At 43.7% G+C, this 27,886-nt stretch overlaps 1 pseudogene; it reads left to right on the plus strand.

The window, feature by feature from the left end:
* The first annotated feature begins 18,363 nt into the window (after positions 1 to 18,363).
* Positions 18,364 to 19,789, plus strand: LOC120967281 (uncharacterized; annotated as a pseudogene).
* Positions 19,790 to 27,886: the final 8,097 nt, after the last annotated feature.

The raw sequence follows: 27,886 nt of genomic DNA on the forward strand, positions 1-27,886 counted from the left end.
TCTCACCTTCACAGATGATTTGAACAGATATGTGTATATCTACTTGATGAAGCATAAGTCTGAAACATTTGAAAAGTTCAAAGAATTTCAGAGTGAAGTGGAAAATCATCGTAACAAGAAAATAAAGTTTCTACGATCTGATCATGGAGGAGAATATTTGAGTTATGAGTTTGGTCTTCATTTGAAACAATGCGAAATAGTTTCACAACTCACGCCACCCGGAACACCACAGCGTAATGGTGTGTCCGAACGTTGTAATCGTACTTTACTAGATATGGTGCGATCTATGATGTCTCTTACTGATTTACTGCTATCGTTTGGGGTTATACTCTAGAGACTGCTGCATTCACGTTAAATAGGGCACCATCTAAATCCGTTGAGACGACGCCTTATGAACTATGATTTGGCAAGAAACCAAAGTTTGTCTCTTTTCAGCAGCCCAAAGGGCGGGAAGCAGAGGCCTTTTGTCCCGATTGGTGGCACCAACCGGAACTAAAGGGGGGCATTGGTCCCGGTTGGTGCCACGAACCGGTTCCAAAGCACCCCTTTAGTCCCGGTTAGTGCCACCAACCGGGACCAAAGGCCCTTGCACAGCGGCGTGGTGGTGGGAGTTTAGTCCCACCTCGCTAGTTGAGAGGGGCGCGCAGTGGTTTATAAGCCCCACCGTCGCACCCCTCTCAACCTCCTCTCCATTGCAGGCTTACGGGCCTAATTGTGACTGCTATGCCTGATGGGCCTGCTGCGGGCCTGAATCCTGGCCCATGGATGGGTTTCTAGTCGTATTCAGGCCGTGCTGGCCCAGTAGGTGGCAATTTTTTTTATTTTTTCCTAGTTTTTTGTTTTCTTTTTTGCTTTATTTATTTTGTTTTGCTTCTACTTACAACAAAATACTTATTTATTTTATTTTATTTTGTTTCTAAATACTTATTTATTTTGTTTTATGATAATTCTTTTTGCTATTAAAGTTTCTAACAAAAAAAGTTCTTTATGAAAATTCTTTTTGCTTTTAACGATTTTCAACAGAAAATACTTTGATAATTTTAGTTGCATCAATTTTATATAATTTTAGTTTCAATAATACTAGAGGTTGCTTATAATGTTTTGAACAAAAAATACGTTGATAATTTTAGTTTCATAAATTTTATTTATGTTATTCAAGTTTATTTTATTTTATTTTATTTTGTTTTGTTTCTACTTATATATTTTATTAAAGTTTTATTTATTCTGTTTCTAATTACTTATTTATTTTATTTTATGATAATTGTTATGTTCCATGCATTTACTGATTATTTTGAGGTATAAGACCCTGAAATTGAAAAGCACTACAAATGAACTCTGAAAAGGTTGAAAGTTGGTATGGTATCATCATTTCACCCACATAGCATGTGCAAGAAAGTAGAGAGGGTTACGGCAAAAACTGGATGCACTTCGTGTACAAAACGGACAATCTCTTTCGAAGTATCAGGGTTTCATATGGAAACTCGTCTGTTACAAAGGGATTTCATTTTATAGAACCTATTTGAACTCCATAGTTTTTCTGTGTTCAAAATGCACCATTCAAAGCAACATCATCAATTTTCAACCCTTTCTGACTTCATTTGTTATTTTCCATGCATTTACTGATTATTTTGAGGTATAAGACCCTGAAATTGAAAAGCACTACAAATGAACTCTGAAAATGTTGAAAGTTGGCATGGTATCATCATTTCACCCACATAGCATGTGCGACAAGTAGAGAGGGTTACGGCAAAAACTGGATGCACTTCGTGTACAAAACGGACAATCTCTTTCGAAGTATCAGGGTTTCATACAGAAACTCGTCTGTTATAAAGGGATTTCATTTTTTGAACTTATTTGAACTCCATAGTTTTTCTGTGTTCAAAATGCACCATTCAAAGCCACATCATCAATTTTCAACCCTTTCTGACTTCATTTGTTATTTTTCATGCATTTACTGATTTTTTTGAGCTATAAGACCCTGAAATTGAAAAACATTTCAAATGAACTCTGAAAAGGTTAAAAGTTGGCACGGTATCATCATTTCACCCACATAGCATGTGCAAGAAAGTAGAGAGGCTTGCGGCAAAAACTGAATACACTTCGTGTACAAAACGGACAATCTCTTTCGAAGTATCAGGGTTTCATACGGAAACTCGTCTGTTATAAAGGGATTTCATTTTTTGAACTTATTTGAACTCCATAGTTTTTCTGTGTTCAAAATGCACCATTCAAAGCCACATCATCAATTTTCAACCCTTTCTGACTTCATTTGTTATTTTTCATGCATTTACTGATTTTTTTGAGCTATAAGACCCTGAAATTGAAAAGCATTTCAAATGCACTCTGAAAAGGTTGAAAGTTGGCATGGTATCATCATTTTACCCACATAGCATGTGCAAGAAAGTAGAGAGGCTTACGACAAAAACTGGATGCACTTCGTGTACAAAACGGACAATCTCTTTCGAAGTATCATGGTTTATACGGAAACTCGTCCGTTACAAAGGGATTTCATTTTTTGAACTTATTTGAACTCCATAGTTTTTCTGTGTTCAAAATGCACCATTCAAAGCCAGATCAGCATTTTTCAATCCTTTCTGACTTCATTTGTTATTTTTCATGCATTTACTGATTTTTTTGAGCTATAAGACCCTGAAATTGAAAAGCATTTCAAATGAACTTTGAAAAGGTTGAACGTTGGCATGGTATCATCATTTCACCCACATAGCATGTGCAAGAAAGTAGAGAGGCTTACGGCAAAAACTGGATGCACTTCGTGTACAAAACGGACAATCTCTTTCGAAGTATCAGGGTTTCATACGGAAACTCGTCTGTTACAAAGGGATTTCATTTTTTTGAACTTATTTGAACTCCATAGTTTTTCTGTGTTCAAAATGCACCATTCAAAGCCACATCATTTATTTTCAACCCTTTCTGACTTCATTTGTTATATTTTTTCATACATTTACTGATTTTTTGAGCTATAAGACCCTGAAATTGAAAAGCACTACGAATGAACATGGATAGATAAGTGACCAAATTAATAGTAGTTTATCATCACATTAAAACCAAAGTACATACATAGTTTAAATTGAACAACATATAGCTCTCCAGAGCATCTAGTTAAACCATACATTGAAACTATGTAAAACCTTTCAATGCAACAACAAATGCGATCATAATCACAACTAAGGTAACAATTGATCCAACGGCATAATGATACCAAGCCTCAGTATGAATGGCATATTTTTCTAATCTTTTTAATCTTCAACCGCATTGCATCCATCTTGATCTTGTGATCATCGACGACATCCGCAACATGCAACTCCAATATCATCTTCTCCTCCTCAATTTTTTTTATTTTTCCTTCAAGTAATTGTTTTCTTCTTCAACTAAATTTAACCTCTCGACAATAGGGTCAGTTGGAATTTCTGGTTCAACCACCTCCTACATCAATAAAATCTATGTCACGTTGGTCGGCATAATTGTCATAAACAATAAATGAACCAAATACTTATAAAAAGATAATATATACCACATCCGAATCATAGACAAAACGAGGGCCGACGGGGGCGGATACCAGAACCATCACACTATATAATAACAAGGAATAATAAAAGTAAGAAAATTAGACAAGTATCTATCTGAAGTAAGAATGTTTTTCTTTCAAAAAGAAGATAAGAACAAGAGGCTCACCACGGTGGTGCCGGCGACGAGATCGGCGCGGGCGATCGACGGCGGTGAAGACGGGGACGGGACGTGACGGACCGCTAAACCTAGAAAAATCTCGGGGAAAATGGAGCTCGGAGGTCGAGTTTCGAGAGAAGAAATATTAACTAGTGTGGCTCGGACATCTCATCGAACACCTCATGTGCATAGGAGGTGAGCTAGAGCAACCAAATGCCCTCCCCTCGCCGGCCAGCAAAAAACAGAGCAGAGTGGAGTGCTCTACTCGCCGGCGATGGGCTATATATAGGCAATTCATTTGTCCCGGTTCGTGGCTGGAACCAGGACCAATGGATGTGGGCCAGGAGCGAGGCCCATTAGTCCCGGTTCGTGCCTAGAACCGGGACAAATGGGTTCAGACGAATCGGGACCAATGCCCATGAGGCCCCGGCTGGCCACCTGGGCTCTTCGTATAAGAACCTGGACTAATGGGCTGGCCAGGCCCGAACGAAAGCCCCTTTTTCTACTAGTGCATGGAGTTGTTCCTGGAAGAGGAGTGCTAGCAAATTGACATATAAAAGTTTCAGCTGAATGTCCCGTTTGTCATGCGGGTGCTGAAGATATCCGGCATCTTCTGTTCACATGTAGAAGAGCAAAGGATGTCTGGTCTGCAATGGGTTTATTTGATAGAATAAAACAATCACTCGCAGCTGATAGATCAGACTCGGTTGTACTTGAGGATATCTTGCGCAATCCAGAAAATAAATCACCTGTGCTAGGACAGCTTGGTCTGAAGGAGGCGGTGGCCGTGGGAGCATGGTATATATGGTGGCAGCGTCGGGAGATTTCAAAAGGCGAGAAGGTTGCTCCATCGAGAAAAACAGCTTTTGCAATCCAGGCGATCACAAAGAACTACCAGGCTGTGGCTTCTAATGCAAGTCCACAAGAAATATCATGGGAGAGACCAACACAAGGCTCATATAAGCTCAACGTTGATGCATGTTTTTTTTGAAAATGGCTCAGGTGCAGCTGCGGCGGTCGTCCGGAATGACCGAGGTGAGGCTTTGGCAGGTTCAACGTGGCTTCTGAATAATGTGCTAGATGCAACTACTGCTGAAGCTATAGCAATGTTGAGAGGTTTGGAGTTCCTAGAGAGTTTGGGTTGCTCACCTTCGACAGTTGAGTCTGATTGTCTCGAGCTTGTCCAGTCTTGCTCGGGGATAATTGAAATTTGGAGTCCATACACTGCAATCTTAGCAGACATTTTTGGTGGCCAGAAGAATTGGTTCGACATCCTTCAAGCATTTTCCGCGGGAAGCTAATCAAGTGGCGCACAAACTAGCTCGTTCTTCATTTGATTCTAATTCTGTTATTTCTTGGGATGGTAGTCCTTCCAGCCTTATTTTTGATGAGATTTTGAATGATGTAAGCTTATTCAGTGTTCAATAAAATGCGCCAGAAGGTTTTCCCGTCAAAAAAAAAGCTAGTCCCAACTTGTGATATCTGCAAGACTCTCGGATCACTAGCAAATGAAAGGAGAAGTGTATGTAATATGCAAAAAATTACAATATCGTGCACCATAGTTAGTCTTTTTTATATGTAGACCCTTATAGATCAAATCCAGCTCAGTGGATTTTCATTTTCTAAGCACACATCAAATAAAATGTGATATCATGTGTACATTATCGAGATTGAAATACATGTAATATGGTTGCAAATAGCAGCATATCTTGAAGCTTCGTTAAGTAGTAGAAAAGCTGCACAGGGCACTCAGCAAACCCAGTGACATGTGTCCCTAACCACCGCAAGTGACAACGTTGTAGTGGTGAACCGTATTTTGGCAAGTGTCAACTAACAAACACTGACCAAAGACTTTTAGTTTCTTTTCTAGATGCTCAAATTTTTTGACGAATGCCCAACATAGAGCACTGCATTCCTAAAAAACAGACAGAGCACTGGACAAACCCGTTTCTTTTCTTTTCCTTCCTTTCTTTCCTTTGTTTTCTTCTATTTTGTTTTCTTTCTTCTCTTTTTCCCATTTCTTCTCTTATTTTTCTTTTCTTTCTTTATTTTATCTTATTTGATTTGCTTTCTTCTCCTTTCCCATGTTTAGAAAATCATTTTATGCAAATGGATTCAAATTCTACTGTTCAACAACACGTATGCTCATGGATATCCAATATTTTCTATGTGGACTTTTGAATTGAGGGAATTTTGTTAGTAGTGTCACAAAGACACAAACTACTAGTACATGCGATTTATACAAGTTACTCTTTTGTAAGAGGATAGCATACAAAACTTGATATATCTCAATGAGTAAATTTAGAGTACAATTATTTTTTCTTTCATTTGAAAATTATTTCCAGCACTACTCCCTTCACTCATGGTGTGCATAGATTTTGAATATTGTACTATGGACCAAAACAGCCCCGCTGCAACAGCCAGTCCTAAGTAGACATGTGCATTTTTGGGCTGGGCCAAGTTTCAAAAAGCCCGACCTCATAATCACCAGCCCAGCCTGACTCGGGCTGGCCCATAGCCCGAAAAAGGCCTATTTTCAGGTTCTAAAATAATATTATAGCTACTAGGAAAATTGCCCGTGCATTGCAACGGGAGACACACTTGTCATGAAAGCAAAAATGGACAAAAGGAAAACATAGAAGTCTTATGTATGCTTTTACATTTTTACCGCGCCCTGATTGTCGCCCTTCTTGCCCTGCATCACATAAAACCTGCCAAGTGACCAAGATCCCACTAATAAAAAGGGCCTAAAATCCTGTCAGGGGTTCGCCTCAGCTCCTCCATGAAGCCCGGCCGTCCACCATCACCATGATGACCCATAAGGCAGAAAGGTGTGGCAGCCTCAGTGAGCTCATGGTCTACAACATGCAAGTACAGTCGAGATGGTCCTCGAGGCACCGACCAGTCCTCGCCCCTACTCATCTTTTCAATGATTTGGCTTAAGGGAATAAGCAAGCCACCTATCAGGTCGAGGTGCCCTTGCAGTTGGTGTGTTTCCCGCACCCCCGGCAGAGGCACTGTTGGCCATTCGACAGGCGCCCCTGCTGTAGGCCACCGCCGTCACCATAGCTATCCCTCCTCCAAGGTCCCCTCTCCGTAGATGAGGCGCCAAGAGATGACCACCACAGTCGGCACCCACCCACACTTGGCGTTATCTAAAAGTAAAAACTGTTACAATAGTGTATAATTCTTTAGTAACGATTAGACATATATATTTAACAGAAAAATTGTGTGCGCAACTGGCAACTTCTTATACTTGGGAAATAGAAACTACTTCAGATTTGATGGTTTGGTTTAGACATATATAGAGGAAGGTTTAAGAGTTCAGTGTGAATAACATTTATCATTTTTACTTCAGACTCAGAATTAAAGAGATCTCGCGGTGAAGCACTGCTTATTCATGGAGATAACCATGAAGCGAATTCAGTCGGCCAATCATTGATGCAGTACAAATATAATTAATAAATAACTAAATACTACTTTCGTAAAATGTCAGATAAGGTATGATGCATGATGCTGATTAGACCAAAAATATCACCATGCATAATTATTTGTAGCTGTTGTGTAGGAGGTAATGAGCTACTCACCTGAAGCTCCCTCCACATCCAAGGGATAAAGCCATTCAGCAAGTGCGGACAGGCAAACTTATTACCCGCTCTTGACATGCCACCATCTTCAGTTATGATGCAATATATGTAAACTTCGTGCCCTTCCACGGTTTCACAAAAATACAAAATTGTATTGGTAACTCACACAGTTACGAATCTATTCTGATCCCCACTCAGATTCTCTCATGTTGTTCATCTTTTCGCACAACATAAAGGTTTCATTTTTAATTGCGTGTTTGCATCTCGGCTTGTGGCTCTATGTGAACATAACACAAAATCAGTAACTATGTTCTGCAAAAAGTAGCCGCCAACATGATCCAGGAAGCTAGTTCTCTACTTCTAGTCCTTGACAAGGTGGAGGCCTTCAAGTCCAAGCTGAAGCGCACGCATTGCATACTCGCAGATACCAAAGCAAGGATGTCGAGGGGCTAGATACTGAACCATCTTCAAAATATATAAATGGCAATGTCTCTGCTTGTGTCTTTCATGTACAGTAGCACATGTCACAATCCTTTGGGGTCCTTGGAAAAGACGTGGCGGTTGCCTGCATTAAGAGAAGTTGCTCTATATGTCAAAACTTCATGACCTTCATTGAAGCGTACTATTTCATTAATTTCTAGTATCCCGGGTTAGCTCAGAATTCCAGCCCTTTGATGTTTCATCTAAAGAATAGCTGAACCCTGTCTTGTATCTGACAAACACATTGATTAAAAATTATTCCTTTCCAGATGGCGGGTCTGTTTTAGAAGCTGCATCAAAGAAACATTTATATTTTTTAGATGTGCCATTTGGATTACAAATCTCATAGTTGTTAATCTTTTTCAGAAGCATAACGAATTAGCTCCTCACTCTTAGATGTCAACAGTATGAACATTCTGTTGTCAGCAGATAAATAGATCACATTGCCCTCTACTGCTGCTACAAAATTGTGAACAGAAAAGCAATTATGCTTACTTTTGTAGCTAATTTACATGTCTGCTGTATAGTCACGCACACCTTTGTCTAAAGGGCAATTGCTCACATAGATAGAATAGTAGTAATTTATCCTGATGAAATATGCAGCACCAATTATAGCTTCAGACTGGATCCTTGTGAAGGATGGAAGACGAGAACCAACAATTTTTTCATTATTTTGGCTAATCTCCAGACAAAAAGGGTTTCAGTAATCCTAAAAGGAACCGCACTTCAGTTAGTTCTGCATTCGTGAAGCAAAGGTAGAGTGAAGATAACATACCAGCAGAGCATGAAGTCTTTTTTTTTTTTTGAAAGATCCAGCATCGTGCTGGCTTTTCATTGATTTAGAAGAAGGAAGTGGAAAACATGGTTGATCAAGTGATCTGTGAATGAAAGAAAAATACAACCCGAAATCGCCGTGGCCTATCCTCTCACGACATTTTCCCCAAAGGGGCGCTCAAAAGTGTTTTGCTCCTGCAAGGCGCCAGAGCTCGATGGTGGCCTGAATTTTTGCAGTGACTTCAGTTGGGTTTGCTTCCTTGCTGCGGAAAGTGCAGTTGTTTCTCTCCTGCCAGATCTCCCAACAGACCAGGATGATCGTTGATCGGACCGCTTGTCTTTCACACCCGGCTGTGCTTTCTGGGCAATCTGCTTGATCCTGGCTTGATGAGAGGGGGCCGTGCTCCATCCAGCGGGGTTGAGGGCCTGGCAACCGTGCCAACGCGCTAACGCGGCCCAGATCTTCAGAGCAGCGGAGCATGAAGTCCATACATCTTTTAGTTGCCTCTAAATCCACAGTAGAATTCGTCAAAGCATAAGGCCAACGGGAGTCAATATTTAAGCCATCAATCCCATGGGCAGCAAGAAAAACTACTTTCATGGACAAATAAATCTTTTCATATGAATATACACCACTATAAAGTAAAGATATATAGCATGTGTGTGCAGTTAATCAGATCTTCGGCCGAGAAATCAGAAAATCTCATGGGTGCCATCTCAAAGGGCTCTTGTTAACCCGTCCACAGCGACAGCAACCACCTGTGACCTGTATAAAACATTAGCATAAGAATCGATCAATAACTGGGAAAGAGCACAACCGTCCGGTTCAGACAAATAACCTATGGGGTGCGGAACTGGCGCCCCTCGTCACGGTGGACAACCAGCATGCCCGGCTGCACGGTCAGCGCCCTCACCACGTCACTCGCCACCACTGCCGCCGCTTCAGACAGCATGCTCGCCCCCAGCGAAGGCCGCCTCCACCGCGCCCCTCTCTGCTCCTCCCCGCACGCGCCTCGCCACATGCCTCTCCAACGCTCGCGCCCGAGCCCGGCCGCTGTCATGTCGCATTGCTGCGCTGGCCATTGAGACCGGCCGCTCCTGCCACAGCGAGCGCCGCTACCCGCCGTCGCGTACCTCTCCTCTGGCCGCCCGCCAAGCTCGTAGGTTGGCCATCTCCTGCATCGCTCCTCCTGCCGAGCTTCTGTTAGAATTAATGGGCTAGGCCCATAGCAATTTCTGAAATCTCAAAGCCCATGTGTAAAATGGCAAGTGGTGGTGCTAAGTTTAGTCCCACCTTGGAAGTTGAAGAAGAGTTGGACCTCTTTATATAGTGGGTTCTCTCCACCACTCTAAGTGGTGTGTGAGAATAGAAAGGGAAAGCCCATGTGTACATGTGACATGCGCGTGAATGGTCCGCCGAAATCCGGTCCGTCTCCTTGCAGGAGCGCAGCTTCCTTTTGCCGTTTTATTTTTATGTCTTGGCAGACAAGGGATTGTGGTCGCGACACAATACCGCCTCTGGTCCTAATATATATACAGCTACCGGCTGCGGCCAGAGACACACCGAAAAACACCTAGGGTTTTGCCTCATCTCACAACTTGCGCCGCCATCGTAGTCTACTCCATCCCAAACGCCGGCGTGCATCGGCGCGTGGGAGAGCAGGTCTCCGGAACCGTTCGTCTTTGCGATCCTGCACCGGGAGAGGACGAATTAGGTTTTTGGGAAGCGCTGTGCGCGACTGCTCAAATTCGTCATCACGGGTCGTCTTCCGTCCAAGTCGGGCGGTGCTACTCATCGTCGTATTCATCGCCGTCAGCAGCAGATCGTCGCCAACATCGTCATCAACACTGTCGCACCCATAATAGCTAACGATCAGTACGTCCAACATCCTCTGTTCATGTCTGTTTCTACAGCTATTGTTACGTGTTTGCTGCTGTTATGCATGTCTTGCTGTTCTTCTAGTTTGCTAGATTATTGCATGCTAGTATCTCTTCTAGTCATGAATTATTTACTGGAATTAATCATGAACTTGCCTAATATTCCAACAATCCAAAAACCTAATTGTAGGCAATTTCCTGAGTTAACTATGGCTGGATTTGCTGATGCACTGAGGCCGGATAAGTTTACCGGTGTGCACTTTAAGAGGTGGCAGGTGAAGACCACGCTTTGGCTTACTGCTCTGAAAGTTTTCCACGCTAGTGTTGGTGCTCCAGAGGGAATAACCGACGAAGATCGGAGAAAATTCCAGGAAGCCAATACTATGTTTGTGGGATGCATTCTGAGTGTTCTTGCTGACCGTCTGTGTGATGTGTACATGCACATAAACGACGGAAAAATTCTGTGGGATGCACTGAATGCAAAATTCGGTGCAACAGATGCAGGCAGTGAACTGTACATCATGGAGAGTTTTCATGACTACAAGATGGTGAATAACCGTTCTGTGGTTGAACAAGCTCATGAGATACAGTGCATTGTGAAGGAACTTGAACTCCTTAAATGTGTTCTACCCGACAAATTCGTGGCTGGGTGCATGATTGCAAAGTTGCCTCCTTCATGGAGGAATTTCGCCACAACTCTGAAGCATAAGAGACAGGAGATATCAGTTGAAAATCTGATTGCATCTCTTGATGTTGAAGAAAAAGCTCGGGCTAAAGATACCACTGAAAAAGGAGGTGAGGTTCAGCCTACTGCTAACATGGTGCAGAGGTACCCACAGAACAAGAACAAAGGGAAGAACAAACCTGTTTTCAACAAGCCTACCAAGACTACTACTTTCAAGAAGAAGAAGTTCAACAAGGCTGAGCTAGAGTGCTACGCCTGTGGGAAGCCTGGACACTTTTCCAAGGAATGCCCTGAACGTGCAGACCGCAGAGGGAAAACAAGCTCCAAGACTGTCAACATGGTGACCGCTAGCAATACTGATGGGTATGGTAATTTACCTATTGTGCTTTCAGTATTTCAATCATCTTCGTGGTGGATTGATTCGGGTGCTAACGTTCATGTGTGTGCTGACATCTCCCTGTTTACTTCTTATCAGGTCGCAAGGGATTCTTCCTTCCTAATGGGGAATGGGTCACATGCTTCTGTTCGTGGCATTGGCACGGTGGATCTGAAGTTTACTTCGGGAAAGATCGTGCAACTAAGGAACGTGCAGCATGTCCCTACTATGAACAAGAATCTAGTTAGCGGCTCCCTTCTATGTCGAGATGGATTTAAGGTAGTTTTAGAGTCCAATAAAGTAATCGTGTCAAGATTTGGACAATTTATAGGAAAAGGCTATGAGTGCGGAGGCTTGTTCCGCTTTTCTCTTTCAGATTTTTGCAATAAGTCAATAAACCAAATTTGTGCTAGTGTTAATGATGATGCAAGTATTTGGCACTCTCGTTTATGTCATATTAATTTGGTTTAATGTCTCGGCTATCCAGCATGAGTTTAATTCCGAACTTCACAGTTGCCAAAGGTTCTAAGTGCCATAGTTGTGTGCAATCTAAGCAACCTCGAAAGCCTCATAAGGCTGCCGAGGAGAGAAACTTGGCACCTCTAGAACTCATACATTCTGATCTTTGTGAGATGAATGGTGTGTTGACAAAAGGTGGAAAGAGATATTTCATGACTTTGATTGATGATGCGACTAGATTTTGCTATGTTTATTTGTTGCAAACTAAAGATGAAGCATTAGACTACTTTAAAATCTATAAAGCTGAAGTTGAAAATCAACTAGAGAGAAAGATCAAGCGTCTTAGGTCCGATCGTGGTGGAGAGTATTTTCCAAAAGTTTTTGATGAATTTTGTGAGGAACATGGTATTATTCATGAGAGGACGCCTCCCTATTCACCTCAATCAAATGGAGTGGCCGAGAGGAAAAACCGCACATTGACTGACTTGGTGAATGCCATGTTAGACACTGCTGGTTTATCTAAGGCATGGTGGGGGGAGGCTCTATTGACTTCATGTCATGTCCTGAATAGAGTTCCCAACAATAATAAAGAGAAAACCCCTTATGAGGAGTGGGTTGGGAGAAAACCATCACTTTCTTATTTGCGTACTTGGGGATGTTTGGCAAAGGTCAATATTCCTATTCCTAAGAAACGCAAACTTGGACCAAAGACAGTGGATTGTGTCTTTCTAGGGTATGCTCAACGAAGCATTGCTTATAGGTTTTTAGTGGTAAAATCTGAAGTACCTGATATGCATGTTGATACTATAATGGAATCTCGTGATGCAACATTTTTTGAGAACATATTTCCTATGAAAGATATGCATAGCATTGCTAGATTTTCTTCTGAGATAATTCCTGAATCTAGTACAACTGATGAATATTTCGAACAATCACATGAGGAAGTCCTTGAGAAGGATAACAATGAAGTTCCTAGAAGGAACAAGAGACAAAGGATTGCAAAATCTTTTGGTGATGATTTCATTGTATACCTTGTGGACGACACACCCAAGACGATTGCAGAAGCATATGCATCTCCGGATGTAGATGATTGGAAAGAAGCTGTTCATAATGAGATGGACTCAATTCTTTCTAATGGAACTTGGGAACTAACTGATAGACCATATGGTTGTAAACCTGTGGGCTGTAAGTGGGTGTTCAAAAAGAAGCTGAAGCCTGATGGTACTATTGATAAGTACAAGGCGCGGCTAGTGGCCAAGGGCTACACTCAGAAAGAAGGCGAAGATTATTTTGACACCTATTCACCCGTTGCTAGAATGACCACCATTCGAGTGTTACTTTCCTTGGCTGCCTCTTATGGTCTTATCATTCATCAAATGGATGTAAAGACAGCTTTTCTCAATGGAGAGTTGGAAGAGGAGATCTATATGGATCAGCCTGACGGGTTTGTGGTAAAGGGTGAAGAGAGAAAGGTGTGCAAGTTGTTAAAATCTTTGTATGGTTTGAAACAGGCACCTAAGCAATGGCATGAGAAGTTTGAAAGAACTCTGACTTCTGCAGGATTTGTCATTAACGAGGCTGATAGGTGTGTTTACTATCGCCATGGTGGGGGCAATAGTGTCATATTATGTTTGTATGTGGACGACATACTGATCTTTGGTACAAACATTAATGCAATTAATGAGGTCAAGTCTTTTCTATCGAAAAGTTTTGACATGAAAGATCTGGGAGAAGCCGATGTAATTCTAAACATCAAACTTATTAAGGATGAGAGTGGGATTACATTAACGCAATCTCACTATGTTGAGAAGGTCTTGAACCGATTCGGTTTTATGGATAGCAAGCCTTCTCCAACACCTTATGATCCCAGCGTGACACTCAGAAAGAACAAGAAAGAAACGAGAGATCAATTAAGATACTCTCAAATTGTCGGTTCACTCATGTACTTAGCTAGCGCTACAAGACCAGATATCTCTTTTGCTGTGAGCAAACTGAGTAGGTTCATGTCCAACCCGGGTGATGATCATTGGCATGCACTAGAAAGGGTCTTGTGCTATCTGAGAGGTACTATGAGTTACGGAATTACTTATTCAGGGCATCCTGCTGTGCTAGAAGGATATAGTGATTCAAATTGGATCTCCGATGTTGATGTACTTTACGCAACAAGTGGGTATGTATTTACTCATGGTGGTGGCGCAGTGTCATGGAGGTCTTGCAAGCAAACCATATTGACGAGGTCAACTATGGAAGCAGAATTAACTGCTTTGGACATAGCTACTGTTGAGGCAGAATGGCTGCGTGAGCTCTTGATGGACTTGCCGGTTGTTGAAAAACCTGTACCGGCTATTCTTATGAATTGTGATAACCAAACGGTTATCGCTAAAGTGAACAATTCTAAAGATAATGCAAAGTCATCAAGACACGTGAAAAGACGTTTGAAGTCTGTCAGGAAGTTGAGAAACTCCGGAGTAATAACTGTTACGTATATACAAACAGACAAAAACCTGGCAGATCCCTTTACAAAGGGACTATCACGAAATGTGATAGATATTGCATCGAGGGAGATGGGTATGAGACCCATAGATGTTACACCATAGTAGTGACCCAACCTTTGTGATCGGAGATCCCGTGAATTAGGATCTGGGAAGAACAAGCTATTGGTTAACTGAGGAGAGTAATAACTTATGATCGTCTCCAAGTGAAGATGCAAAACTCTCAGAGCTGTAAGGCTCAGATCTGTAAGGCAGGTTGGCAACATGCCTTAATGTGGTTCTATTGGCTATAATTAGCAAAGATGCTGTCCTACAGAGCAGTCTTGAAAGAACACACCTATATGAGTTCTGACTGTAAACGTCGCAGTCTATGAGATTTGGGTGATCTCTAGTAAGCTCACGAAGAGACCAGGGAGTATGACGTATAAGCTCCAAACCGCGGGGTAGCCTACTGGCGGTCAGGTACTGGTTAAGACTTTGAGTGAAAACTGTTCACACAAAACTAGCAATTCAAGGCATAGTCCATTGTCAAGTTGTGAATGGATGTAGCTTAAAGTTCTAGGCAGAAGTTCAACTTAACAGTCTCTGCTGAAACACTGATATATTAAACAAGTGATGAGAGAAGGCAAATCTCTAAATGGGTATTTGAGATCTGGTGGGGGATTGTTAGAATTAATGGGCTAGGCCCATAGCAATTTCTGAAATCTCAAAGCCCATGTGTAAAATGGCAAGTGGTGGTGCTAAGTTTAGTCCCACCTTGGAAGTTGAAAAAGAGTTGGACCTCTTTATATAGTGGGTTCTCTCCACCACTCTAAGTGGTGTGTGAGAAGAGAAAGGGAAAACCACACGCGCGCGCTCGCTCGCCTCGCCTGGCCGGGCCGGGCCGTGGCGTGGCGTGGCGTGGCGTGGCGTGGCGTGGCGAGGCGAGGCGAGGCGGCGCGTACATGCGACATGCGCGTGAATGGTCCGCCGAAATCCGGTCCGTCTATATACAGCTACCGGCTGCGGCCAGAGACACACCGAAAAACACCTAGGGTTTTGCCTCATCTCACAACTTGCGCCGCCATCGTAGTCTACTCCATCCCAAACGCCGGCGTGCATCGGCGCGTGGGAGAGCAGGTCTCCGGAACCGTTCGTCTTTGCGATCCTGCACCGGGAGAGGACGAATTAGGTTTTTGGGAAGCGCAGTGCGCGACTGCTCAAATTCGTCATCACGGGTCGTCTTCCGTCCAAGTCGGGCGGTGCTACTCATCGTCGTATTCATCGCCGTCAGCAGCAGATCGTCGCCAACATCGTCATCAACAATGTCGCACCCATAATAGCTAACGATCAGTACGTCCAACATCCTCTGTTCATGTCTGTTTCTACAGCTATTGTTACGTGTTTGCTGCTGTTATGCATGTCTTGCTGTTCTTCTAGTTTGCTAGATTATTGCATGCTAGTGTCTCTTCTAGTCATGAATTATTTACTGGAATTAATCATGAACTTGCCTAATATTCCAACAGCTTCATGGCCTCCACCTTCGACTTCAGCCAAGGCCACCGGCAGATAGCTCCACGTCGTCCTCCCATGGCTGCAGCCACCTCCAGCCCGTGCGCCGCCGCCGCTCGAGAGCCGCCTGCCGCCCCGCACTATCGTTGACCCGCCTCGATCCGGATCGATTGGAAGGATCACGGGTGAAGATATCTGGGGTGAACAGTTTTTTTTTTACCTGGGGTGAATAGTTTTTTTACTTATGGGTGGCAGTGGGGTAAATATTATCAATTTTTAGGACACTTCTAACGACGGTGAGCAGGCGGGTAGAAGCGATAGCCACTTTATTATTAGGAAAGATTTAAGGGATTAATACTATAATACAAAACATATGTTTATTTAAAAAAACTAAAATCATGTTTTGCCAAGATTTTCATGGGCTGCAAGCCGGAGAGTAAGGTTCATGCCCCGCCTGGACGTCAGGCTTCGGGCCGGGCCAGGCCAACCATGGCCAGGTTTAGTCCTAACCATATGCGTAGACCGCTAAGGAAATGAGATACTATATCAGGGTCGCTTTCGTCCAAACACGAATGTGGCTGCAAATGCACATTGCAATTCAAAATCCTAGCCGAAAAATTATATGCTTTACAATTCGGAATGGAGGGAGTACTAATATCCATCGTATTTCCCTAGAAAACAAGAATGCAATTGTGGAATTACGTATTCACATTTCTAGTGAAATTATGTAAAGAGTGGATATAAACTTCTCAACTACTAGGATTTAGGTGAAGTACGTGGCTATTTCTGTAATCTTTTCATCGTGCGTCTGCACGCCATGTAACTTGGGAAAAAGCACATATTTGACCTGTGGACGAAAGCAAATCACGATTAGAATTGCTCTTGAATTTTTTTTTACAGATTGACCGTTTTGTGTGGCGCCCGATAGCCGGGCGCTGCACTCCCGGCCAGCGTGGCAGCCCGGGGCCAGGCGCGGGCCCACATCCAGCCGTGCAGCGCCTAAAGTGTAGGCGTCACACTTGTAATGTGCAGTGCTTAGGCGCCACACATGCAATGTGCAGCGCCCGGACCTTACGCGCTGCACTGTCTGTTTGTCACTTAGGCTGGCCCCACCCTCTCACCCCACCCACCCACACCCTGAGCTAAGCGCCCCTCCTATCTCCCCCTCTCAAATCCTTCTCAAATCTTGCAAATCCGGAGTATTTGACCGTGGATTTCGAAGCCAACCCCTCCCTTAAGGTAATCTCCTCCGATCCCCTCTTTTTCATCCATAGAAATTGTCACATTTGCTCAAATCTTGCTAGTTTGGGGAAACCCTAGTTTTGGCTTGGATTTGGAAATTTGTGTTGAAACATGCTATGTTTCTTTGCTAATTTGGTAGGGTTAGGCTTCATACTATGCTAGGGTTAGGGTTATGTGGTTATGCTATGGTTAGGGTTGTTGGTATTGTTAAGTGGGGGTTAGGGTTATTGTTTCATATCTATGTTAGGGCTTATGTATTTTGTGCAAATATTTGATTAAGTACTTACTTGATATATGTGTGTTTTTGATTATTGTAGGGATGGGAAGAACATGTGTTTATATTCATCATGTGGATAAAGAGGCCTTTATGATAGGCAATGTTGAGCCGGGCCCGGAGGAGCTTGACATGATGTTTGAGAGTACTCCTAGCTATGCGGATGTCTTGGAACAAGTGAGGAAGGATTTGAATTGGATGGACCCAAGTGACGTTGTTGAGTTCGAGGGAAGGCATGATGTTGGTTTTGGAATGCACATCCGTTGGAAGACAATGCGTGTGAACTCCGAGCAACGTTGGGTTGCATACAAGGAGACGTTTGCCGAATCTCTAGACAAGGCTCTTTAGTTATTTGCCTCCAAGAAGGTTGAGTCTAGTTTGCATTTGGACTTGAACCGGAACCCCTCCCCGTTGGTTGCTAGTACTCCCCCACCCATGAACCAAGATCAAATGAGTGAACCTCATTCGACGCAACAAGTTTGGCCAACATTGATCCCGATTTCAAACAACCAAAATGAAGCTTTTGAAGAGGAGAATGATGAGTACGAGGAGGATGCCAACAAAGTTGATCTCCATGACAACATTGTGGGTGATCTCGACCAATATCATGTGCAAGAGACAATGGACCAACCCATCCCTTTTTCCCATTCATATGCATCGGATTCGGATGACGATGGTCCCGATGAAGATGTTGATGAGGAGGGGTTCACGCCGAAGGAGGCCGAAGCATTTAAGAAGGTATTCGGGCGGGATCACAAGACACCATTGTTCAAGGATCTTAGTCTCGCGGATGAAGCCGTTGTAGATGGTGGCAAATGTATATCTCTTGGAGGTAGGCCAAGTTCTCGCCATGATTTGGAAGACAGCAAGAACGGGATATATCCCAGTTGTCAGTTTGAATCCTTCTTGGAATTGAAGATGTGCCTCGACAACTACTCGGTTATGCATTATCGTCCACATAGAGTGGCCAACTCGGACGTCAATGTGCATTACACGGTTAAATGTGAAGTGCCAAGATGTCTATGGATTATGTGTGCAAGGCCATGGTCAGTTTGTGATTTTTTTTCAAGAGCAGTTCATATCGTGATTTGATTTTGTCCTCAGGTCAAATATGTGTTTTTTGCATGTAACTCGATCCCCTTTCTCAGATTGCAACCGCCGGTTCCAAACCTGCTGGAGTTCTCTCCGCTTCGCCGCCGGCGCCGCCATGCTCCGCCTCCGAGGCTGCATCGCCTCCGGTATCCTCTCTTCTTCCTCCACCTCCCCCACCTCCTCTCTCCACCGCCTCCTCTCGGCCGCCGCCACCGCCCCCTGCATCTCTCCAAACCCTAGCTACGCTGTGGAGGAATACCTCGTCCACACCTGCGGCCTCACCCGGCCCCAGGCACTCAAGGCCTCCGCGAAGCTCTCCCACCTCAAGTCCCCCTCCAAGCCCGACGCCGTGCTCAGCTTCCTCGCCGGCATCGGCCTCTCTAGCACCAACATCGCCGCCGCCATCGCCAAGGACCCCAATGTGGCAGCGTGGAGAGAACCCTGTCACCCATTGTCGACGGGCTTCTCGGCCTCGGCTTCTCGCGTACTGAGATCGTCCGCCTCGTCTCCCTCAACGCTAGCGGCGGCCATTTCAGATCTAGAGCCTTCATCTCCAAGCTGCAGTACTACCTGCCCCTCTTCGGCTCCTCCGAGAACTTCTTCCGGGTGCTCAAGCAACCCTGCTACCTTTTCGGTGCTGACCTCGAGAGGACGGTCAAGCCCAACGTTGCGCTCCTACAGGAGTGCGGGCTAGGTGCTTCCGATAGCTCCAAGCTGGGCCGCAGGGTGCCAAGGCTGATCGTCACCAAGCCAGAGCGCGTCTAGGCGATGGTGGCAAGCGCCGAAGGTCTCGGTGTGCCCCGAGGAACTGCGATGTTCGAGCACGTGTTGGATGCTATCGCATTCCTCAGCGAGGACAAGATCGCTGCCAAAATGGGTTACTTGAAGAAGATGCTCAGGTGGTCAGATGCTGAGGTGGGCATGGCTGTGTCTAAGAATCCGTTTGTGCTGACCAAGTCAAAGGAGTCACTACACCGCAAGTCCGAGTTCCTCTTCTCTGAGGTGGGGTTGGAACCGGCCTACATTGCTCGTCGGCCAATAACACTCACTTATAGCGTAGAGGGCCGGGTCAGGCCCCGCTACTACGTTGTAAAGTTTCTTATGGAAAATGGATTGCTCAAGCGCGACCCGAACTACAATACCGTTTTCAATTAGAGCGACAAGGTATTTGCGCAGATGTTCATTTGCCCTCACAAGGAAGCTGCGCCGCACCTCGCTCAAGACTATGCTGATGCTTGCAGAGGCGAAATGCCGAGTAGATTCATATTCACATGAACCGATAAGCTGCCATGAAAATCTCTAGATGTGTATGATGCAACAAAGTTTTTACTCTGCGCAATCAGCAGGTAATTCACATTTGTGTTTTCCTCCCTAATAGGTGTTGGGTTTCTGCTGTAGTATATGTATGCCACATACTGCTTTGGTCGTTGCTAATGGCTAATGAAACTGATAATCTAATTCCTGAACCCCATGGTGTTGATCTTGTCATTAAGTAAAAAAAGAAAGCATTGCCTGCAAGCTCTGAAAATGACAGTACATCCCGGCTACCTAGTGCTTGCGTATGACATGCTGTATCTCATCACAAAACTAAACATATATTTTTCTGCTGTCATATCTCGTCACTAAGCTACATGTATATCTCTACTCCTAATGTCTGAGTTGGTAAAATAGTATTCATGGTTTATTTTCGTCCCACCACTTTCAACCGTTTTATTTTGCTGTTTTTTTTCCGTCCCCTCCCCCACCCCACCGGTTTAGTTCCGCGTCATCCTATCACATAACGAAAAAAATCTGAAAACTTTCCATGCTGGCGCAAATTATTTAGTAATATCTTTATATGAAAGAATCAATCACGATCAATCTCTAAAGATCAAATCTAAATTAATTAGCCTTACCATAAATCACTCAGTCACATTAATTAAGAAACAAATAACCATGCGTATGAGCATTAATCACTCAATCACATTAATTGGCCTTACCAAGAGGAACGAGGGCGGCGGCGGCCGGCTGCAAAAGAGGTCGATCTGGTCGCGCCTTCCCACCACCGACCGCGCTGCGTCGCTATCGGAGGGGCACCCTGCCGCTGTCGGGGACTCGCCATCGTCGAAGCACGGCACCACGCCGCCACTCTTCTGTCTCTTCCTACTTGCCTCCTGCGGCCAAGGAGCGCCCCAACCTCGCCATGTCGCTCGCGTGGCTCCCATGGTGCCGCCCCGCATAGCTCCTTGCTAAGCGCCGCAGGTCATGATGCCCGCCGATTCGATCTGCACGGTCAGCCCCACCCCTGCTTGCCGGGGATGCCTCCTTCTGCCGTCCTCATGCTCGTCACCGGTCACCTCTCTACCTTCGACCGACCTCCACTGACGGCTCTACCTCTTCCTCGATCCCACGCACCATGGCAGCCCGGATGGCCAGCCACCGTATGCAGGCAACTACCGTGCTAGGTATCCTCGACCGCTGCTTTTGTTTTTCTAAAGATATGCTTATTCCATTTGCACCAACCTTGTTGTTTAGTAACATGAACAGTTGGGGAACGCAGCATTTCAAAAAATTTCCTACGATCACGCAAGATCTATCTAGGAGATGCATAGCAATGAGAGGGGAGAGTGTGTCCACGTACCCTCGTAGACCGAAAGCGGAAGCGTTTAGTAACGCGGTTGATGTAGTCGAGCGTCTTCGTGATCCAACCGATCAAGTACCGAACGCACGGGACCTCCGCGATCTGCACACGTTTAGCTCGGTGACGTCCCTCGAACTCTTGATCCAGCTGAGGCCGAGGGAGAGTTTCATCAGCACGACGGTGTGGTGACGGTGATGATGAAGTTACCGGCGCAGGGCTTCGCCTAAGCACTACGACAATATGACCGAGGTATAAAACTGTGGAGGGGGCACCGCACACGGCTAAGACAAATCTTGGTGCGCCTTTGGGGTGCCCCCTCCCCACGTATATAAAGGAGGGAGGGAGGAGGAGGCCGGCCTAGGAGGAGGCACGCGCCAAGGGGGGGCAATCCTACTCCAAGTAGGTTTGGCCCCCCTTTCCTATTCCTACTAGGAGAAGGAGGAAAGAGGAGGAGGGGAGAGGGAAAGAGGGGGCCGCCCCCCAAACCCTAAACCAATTCGGTTTGGGCCTGGGGGGCGCGTCCCACACCTTGCTTGCTGCCCTCTTTCTCCACTAGGGCCCAATAAGGCCCATAGACTCCCCGGGGGTTTCGGTAACCTCCTGGTACTCCAAAAAATACCCGATACACTTTGGAACCTTTCCGGTGTCCGAATATAACATTCCAATATATCAATCTTTATGTCTCGACCATTTCGAGACTCCTCGTCATGTCCGTGATCTCATCTGGGACTCCGAACAACCTTCGGTACATCAAATGACATAACTCATAATACAAATCGTCATCGAACGTTAAGCGTGCGGACCCTACGGGTTCGAGAACTATGTAGACATGACCGAGACTAATCTCCGGTCAATAACCAATAGCGGAACCTGGATGCTCATATTGGTTCCTACATATTCTACGAAGATCTTTATCGGTCAAACCGCATAACAACATACATTGCTCCCTTTGTCATCGGTATGTTACTTGCCCGAGATTCGATCGTCGGTATCTCAATACCTAGTTCAATCTCGTTACCGGCAAGTCTCTTTACTCGTTCCGTAATGCATCATCCCGCAACTAACTCATTAGTCACATTGCTTGCAAGGCTTATAGTGATGTGCATTACCGAGAGGGCCCAGAGATACCTCTTTGACAATCGGAGTTACAAATCCTAATCTCGATCTATGCCAACTCAACGAACACCATCGGAGACACCTTTAGAGCATCTTTATAATCACCCAGTTATGTTGTGACGTTTGATAGCACACTAAGTGTTCCTCCGGTATTCGGGAGTTGCATAATCTCATAGTCATAGGAACATGTATAAGTCATGAAGAAAGCAATAGCAACAAACTAAATGATCATCGTGCTAAGCTAACGGATGGGTCAAGTCAATCACATCATTCTCTAATGATGTGATCCCGTTAATCAAATGACAACTCATGTCTATGGCTAGGAAACTTAACCACCTTTGATTCAACGAGCTAGTCAAGTAGAGGCATACTAGTGACACTCTGTTTGTCTATGTATTCACACATGTACTAAGTTTCCGGTTAATACAATTCTATCATGAATAATAAACATTTATCATGATATAAGGAAATATAAATAACAACTTTATTATTGCCTCTAGGGCATATTTCCTTCAGTCTCCCACTTGCACTAGAGTCAATAATCTAGTTCACATCGCCATGTGATTTAACACCAATAGTTCACATCACCATGTGATTAACACCCATAGTTCACATCGTCATGTGACCAACACCCAAAGGGTTTACTAGAGTCAATAATCTAGTTCACATCGCTATGTGATTAATACCCAAATAGTACTTAAGGTGTGATCATGTTTTGCTTGTGTGAGAAGTTTAGTCAACGGGTCTGCCACATTCAGAGCCGTATGTATTTTGCAAATATCTATGTCTACAATGCTCTGCATGGAGCTACTCTAGCTAAATGCTCCCACTTTCAATATGTATCCAGATCGAGACTCAGAGTCATCCAGATCGGTGTCAAAGCTTGCATCGACATAACTCTTTATGACGAACTCTTTATCACCTCCATAACCAAGAAATATTTCCTTAGTCCTCTAAGGATAATTTTGACCAATGTCCAGTTATCTACTCCTAGATCACTATTGTACTCCCTTGCCAAACTCAGGGCAGGGTATACAATAGGTCTGATACACAGCATGGCATACTTTATAGAACCTATGGCTGAGGCATAGGGAATGACTTTCATTCTCTCTCTATCTTCTGCCGTGGTCGGGCTTTGAGTCTTACTCAACTTCACACCTTGCAACACAGGCAAGAACTCCTTTGACTGTTCCATTTTGAACTACTTCAAAAACTTGTCAAGGTATGTACTCATTGAAAAAACTTATCAAGCGTATTGATCTATCTCTATAGATCTTGATGCTCAATATGTAAGCAGCTTCACCGAGGTCTTTCTTTGAAAAACTCCTTTCAAACACTCCTTTATGCTTTCCAGAAAATTATACATCATTTCTGATCAACAATATGTCATTCACATATACTTATCAGAAAGGCTGTAGTGCTCCCACTCAGTTTCTTGTAAATACAGGCTTCACCGCAAGTCTGTATAAAACTATATGCTTTGATCAACTCATCAAAGCGTATATTCCAACTGCGAGATGCTTGCACCAGTCCATAGATGGATCGCTGGAGCTGTGTACATTTTGTTAGTACCTTTAGGATCAACAAAACCTTCTGGTTGCATCATATACAACTCTTCTTTAAGAAACCCATTAAGGAATGTAGTTTTGACATCCATTTGCCAGATTTCATAAAATGCGGAAATTGCTAACATGATTCGGACAAATTACTAACATGATTCCATAAAATGCGGCAATTGCTAATACGAGTGAGAAAATCTCATCGTAGTCAACACCTTGAACTTGTCAAAAATCTTTTGCGACAATTCGATCTTTGTAGATAGTAACACTACCATCAGCGTCCGTCTTGCTCTTGGAAATCCATTTATTCTCAATGGCTCACCGATCATCGGGCAGGTCAATCAAATTCCACACTTTGTTCTCATGCATGGATCCTATCTCAGATTTTATGGCCTCAAGCCATTTCATGGAATCTGGGCTCATCATCGCTTCCTCATAGTTCGTAGGTTCGTCATGGTCAAGTAACATGACCTCCAGAATAGGATTACCGTACCACTCTGGTGCGGACCTTACTCTGGCTGACCTACGACGTTTGGTAGTAACTTGATCTGAAGTTTCATGATCATCATCATTAACTTCCTCACTAATTGGTGTAGGCATCACTAGAACTGATTTCTGTGATGAACTTCTTTCCAATTCGGGAGCAGGTACAATTACCTCATCAAGTTCTACTTTCCTCCCACTCACTTCTTTCGAGAGAAACTCCTTCTCTAGAAACGATCCATTCTTAGCAACGAATGTCTTACCTTCGGATCTGTGATAGAAGGTGTACCCAACATTTTCTTCTGGGTATCCTATGAAGATGCACTTCTCCGATTTGGGTTCGAGCTTATCAGGTTGAAATTTTTTCACATAAGCATCGCAACCCCAAACTTTAAGAAATGACAGCTTAGGTTTCTTGCTAAACCACAGTTCATACGGTGTCGTCTCAACGGATTTTGATGGTGCCCTTTTTAACGTGAATGTAGCTGTCTCTAATGCATAACCCCAAAACAATAGTGGTAAATTGGTAAGAGACATCATAGATCGCACCATATCTAATAAAGTACAGTTATGATGTTCGAACGCACCATTACGCTGTGGTGTTCCAGGTGGCATGAGTTGCGAAACTATTCCACATTGTTTCAAATGAAGACCAAACTCGTAACTCAAATATTCGTCTCCGTGATTAGATCGTAGGAACTTTTTCTTGTTACGATGATTCTCCACTTCATTCTGAAATTCTTTGAACTTTTTAAATGTTTCAGACTTATGTCTTATCAAGTAGATAAATCATCTGTGAAGGTCAGAAAATAACGATACCTGTCGTGAGCCTCAACATTCATCGGACCGCATACATCAGTATGAATTATTTCCAATAAGTCAGTTGCTCGCTCCATTGTTCCGGAGAACGGAGTCTTAGTCATCTTGCCCATGAGGCATGGTTCGCAAGCATCAAGTGATTCATAATCAAGTGATTCCAAAAGCCCATCGGCATGGAGTTTCTTCATGCGCTTTACACCAATATGACCTAAACGGCAATGCCACAAATAAGTTGCACTATCATTATTAACTTTGAATCTTTTGGCTTCAATATTATGAATATGTGTATCACTATGATCGAGATTCAATAAACCATTCACCTTGGGTGTATGACCACAGAAGGTTTTATTCATGTAAACAGAATAACAATTATTCTTTGACTTAAATGCATAACCGTATTGCAATAAACATGATCCAATCATATTATGCTCAACGCAAACACGAAATAACATTTATTTTAGGTTCAACACTAATCCCGAAGGTAAAGGGAGTGTGCGATGCTGATCTTATCAACCTTGGAATCACTTGCAACACACATCATCACCTTGCCCTTAACTAGTCTCGTTTTATTTTGCAACTCCCATTTCGAGTTACTACTCTTAGCAACTGATCAAATACTAAGGGGTTGCTATAAACACCAGTAAAGTACACATCAATAACATGTATATCAAATATACCTTTGTTCGCTTTGCCATCCTTCTTATCCGCCAAGTATCTAGAGCAGTTCCACTTCCAGTGACCATTCCCTTTGCAGTAGAAGCACTTAGTTTCAGGCTTAGGTCTAGCTTTGGGCTTCTTCACGGGAGTGGCAACTTGCTTGCCATTCTTCTTGAAGTTCCCTTTCTTTCCCTTGCCCTTTTACTTGAAACTAGTGGTCTTGTCAACCATCAACACTTGATGCTTTTCTTGATTTCTACCTTCACTGATTTCAGCATCACGAAGAGCTCGGGAATCGTTTTCGTCATCCCTTTCATATTATAGTTCATCACGAAGTTCCAGTAACTTGGTGATAGTGACTAGAGAACTCTGTCAATCACTATATTATCTGGAAGATTAACTCCCAGTTGATTCAAGCGATTGTAGTACTCAGACATTCTGAGCACATGCTCATTGGTTGAGCTATTCTCCTCCATCTTGTAGGCAAAGTAATTGTTAGAGGTCTCATACCTCTTGACACGGGCATGAGTCTGAAATACCAATTTCAACTCTTGGAACATCTCATATGCTCCATGTTGTTCAAAACATTTTTGAAGTCCTGGTTCTAAGCCGTAAAGCATGGTGTACTAAACTATCAAGTAGTCATCATACCGAGCTTGTCAAACGTTCATAACGTGTGCATCTGCTCCTGCAATAGGTCTGTCACCTAGCGGTGCATCAAGGACATAATTCTTCTGTGCAGCAATGAGAATAATCCTCATATCACGGACCAAGTCCGCATCATTGCTACTATCATCTTTCAACTTATTTTTCTCTAGGAACATATCAAAAATAAACGGGGAGCTACATCACGAGCTATTGATCTACAACATAGTTATGCAAATACTACCAGGACTAAGTTCATGATAAATTAAAGTTCAATTAATCATATTACTTAAGAACTCCCACTTAGATAGATATCCCTCTAATCATCTAAGTGATCACGTGATCCATATCAACTAAACCATGTCCGATCATCACGTGAGATGGAGTAGTTTTCAATGGTGAACATCACTATGTTGATCATATCTACTATATGATTCACGCTCGACCTTTCGGTCTCAATGTTCCGAGGCCATATCTGCATATGCTAGGCTCGTCAGGTTTAACCCGAGTATTCTGCATGTGCAAAACTGGCTTGCACCCGTTGTATGTGAACGTAGAGCTTATCGCACCCGATCATCACGTGGAGTCTCAGCACGAAGAACTGTCGCAATGGTGCATACTCAGGGAGAACACTTATACCTTGAAATTTTAGTAAGGGATCATCTCATAATGCTACCGTCGTACTAACCAAAATAAGATGCATAAAAGATAAACATCACATGCAATCAAAATATGTGACATGATATGGCCATCATCATCTTGTGCCTTTGATCTCCATCTCCAAAGTACCGTCATGATCTCCATCGTCACCGGCATGACACCATGATCTCCATCATCTTGATCTTTATCAACGTGTCGTCACATGGTCGTCTCGCCAACTATTGCTTTTTCAACTATTGCTATCACATAGCGATAAAGTAAAGCAATTATATGGCGCTTGCATCTTATGCAATAAAGAGACAACCATAAGGCTCCTGCCAGTTGCCGATAACTTCAACAAAACATGATCATATCATACAACAATTTATATCTCGTCATGTCTTGACCATATCACATCACAACATGCCCTACAATAACATGTTAGGCGTCCTCTACTTTGTTGTTGCAAGTTTTACGTGGCTGCTACGGGCTTAGTAAGAACCGTTCTTACCTACGCATCAAAACTGCAACGATTTTTCGTCAAGTGTGCTGTTTTAACCTTCAACAAGGACCAGGCGTAGTCACACTCGATTCAACTAAAGTTGGAGAAACAGACGCCCACTAGCCACCTGTGCACGAAGCACGGCGGTAGAACCAGTCTCATGAACATGGTCATGTAATGTCGGTCTGGGCCGCTTCATCCAACAATACCGCCGAATCAAAGTATGACATGCTGGTAAGCAGTATGACTATTATCGCCCGCAACTCTTTGTGTTCTATTCGTGCATATAACATATGCGCATAGACCTGGCTCGGATGCCACTGTTGGGGAAC

The sequence above is a fragment of the Aegilops tauschii genome, chromosome 6, assembly GCF_002575655.3.
Source record: "Aegilops tauschii subsp. strangulata cultivar AL8/78 chromosome 6, Aet v6.0, whole genome shotgun sequence".
Lineage (NCBI taxonomy): Eukaryota > Viridiplantae > Streptophyta > Magnoliopsida > Poales > Poaceae > Aegilops > Aegilops tauschii.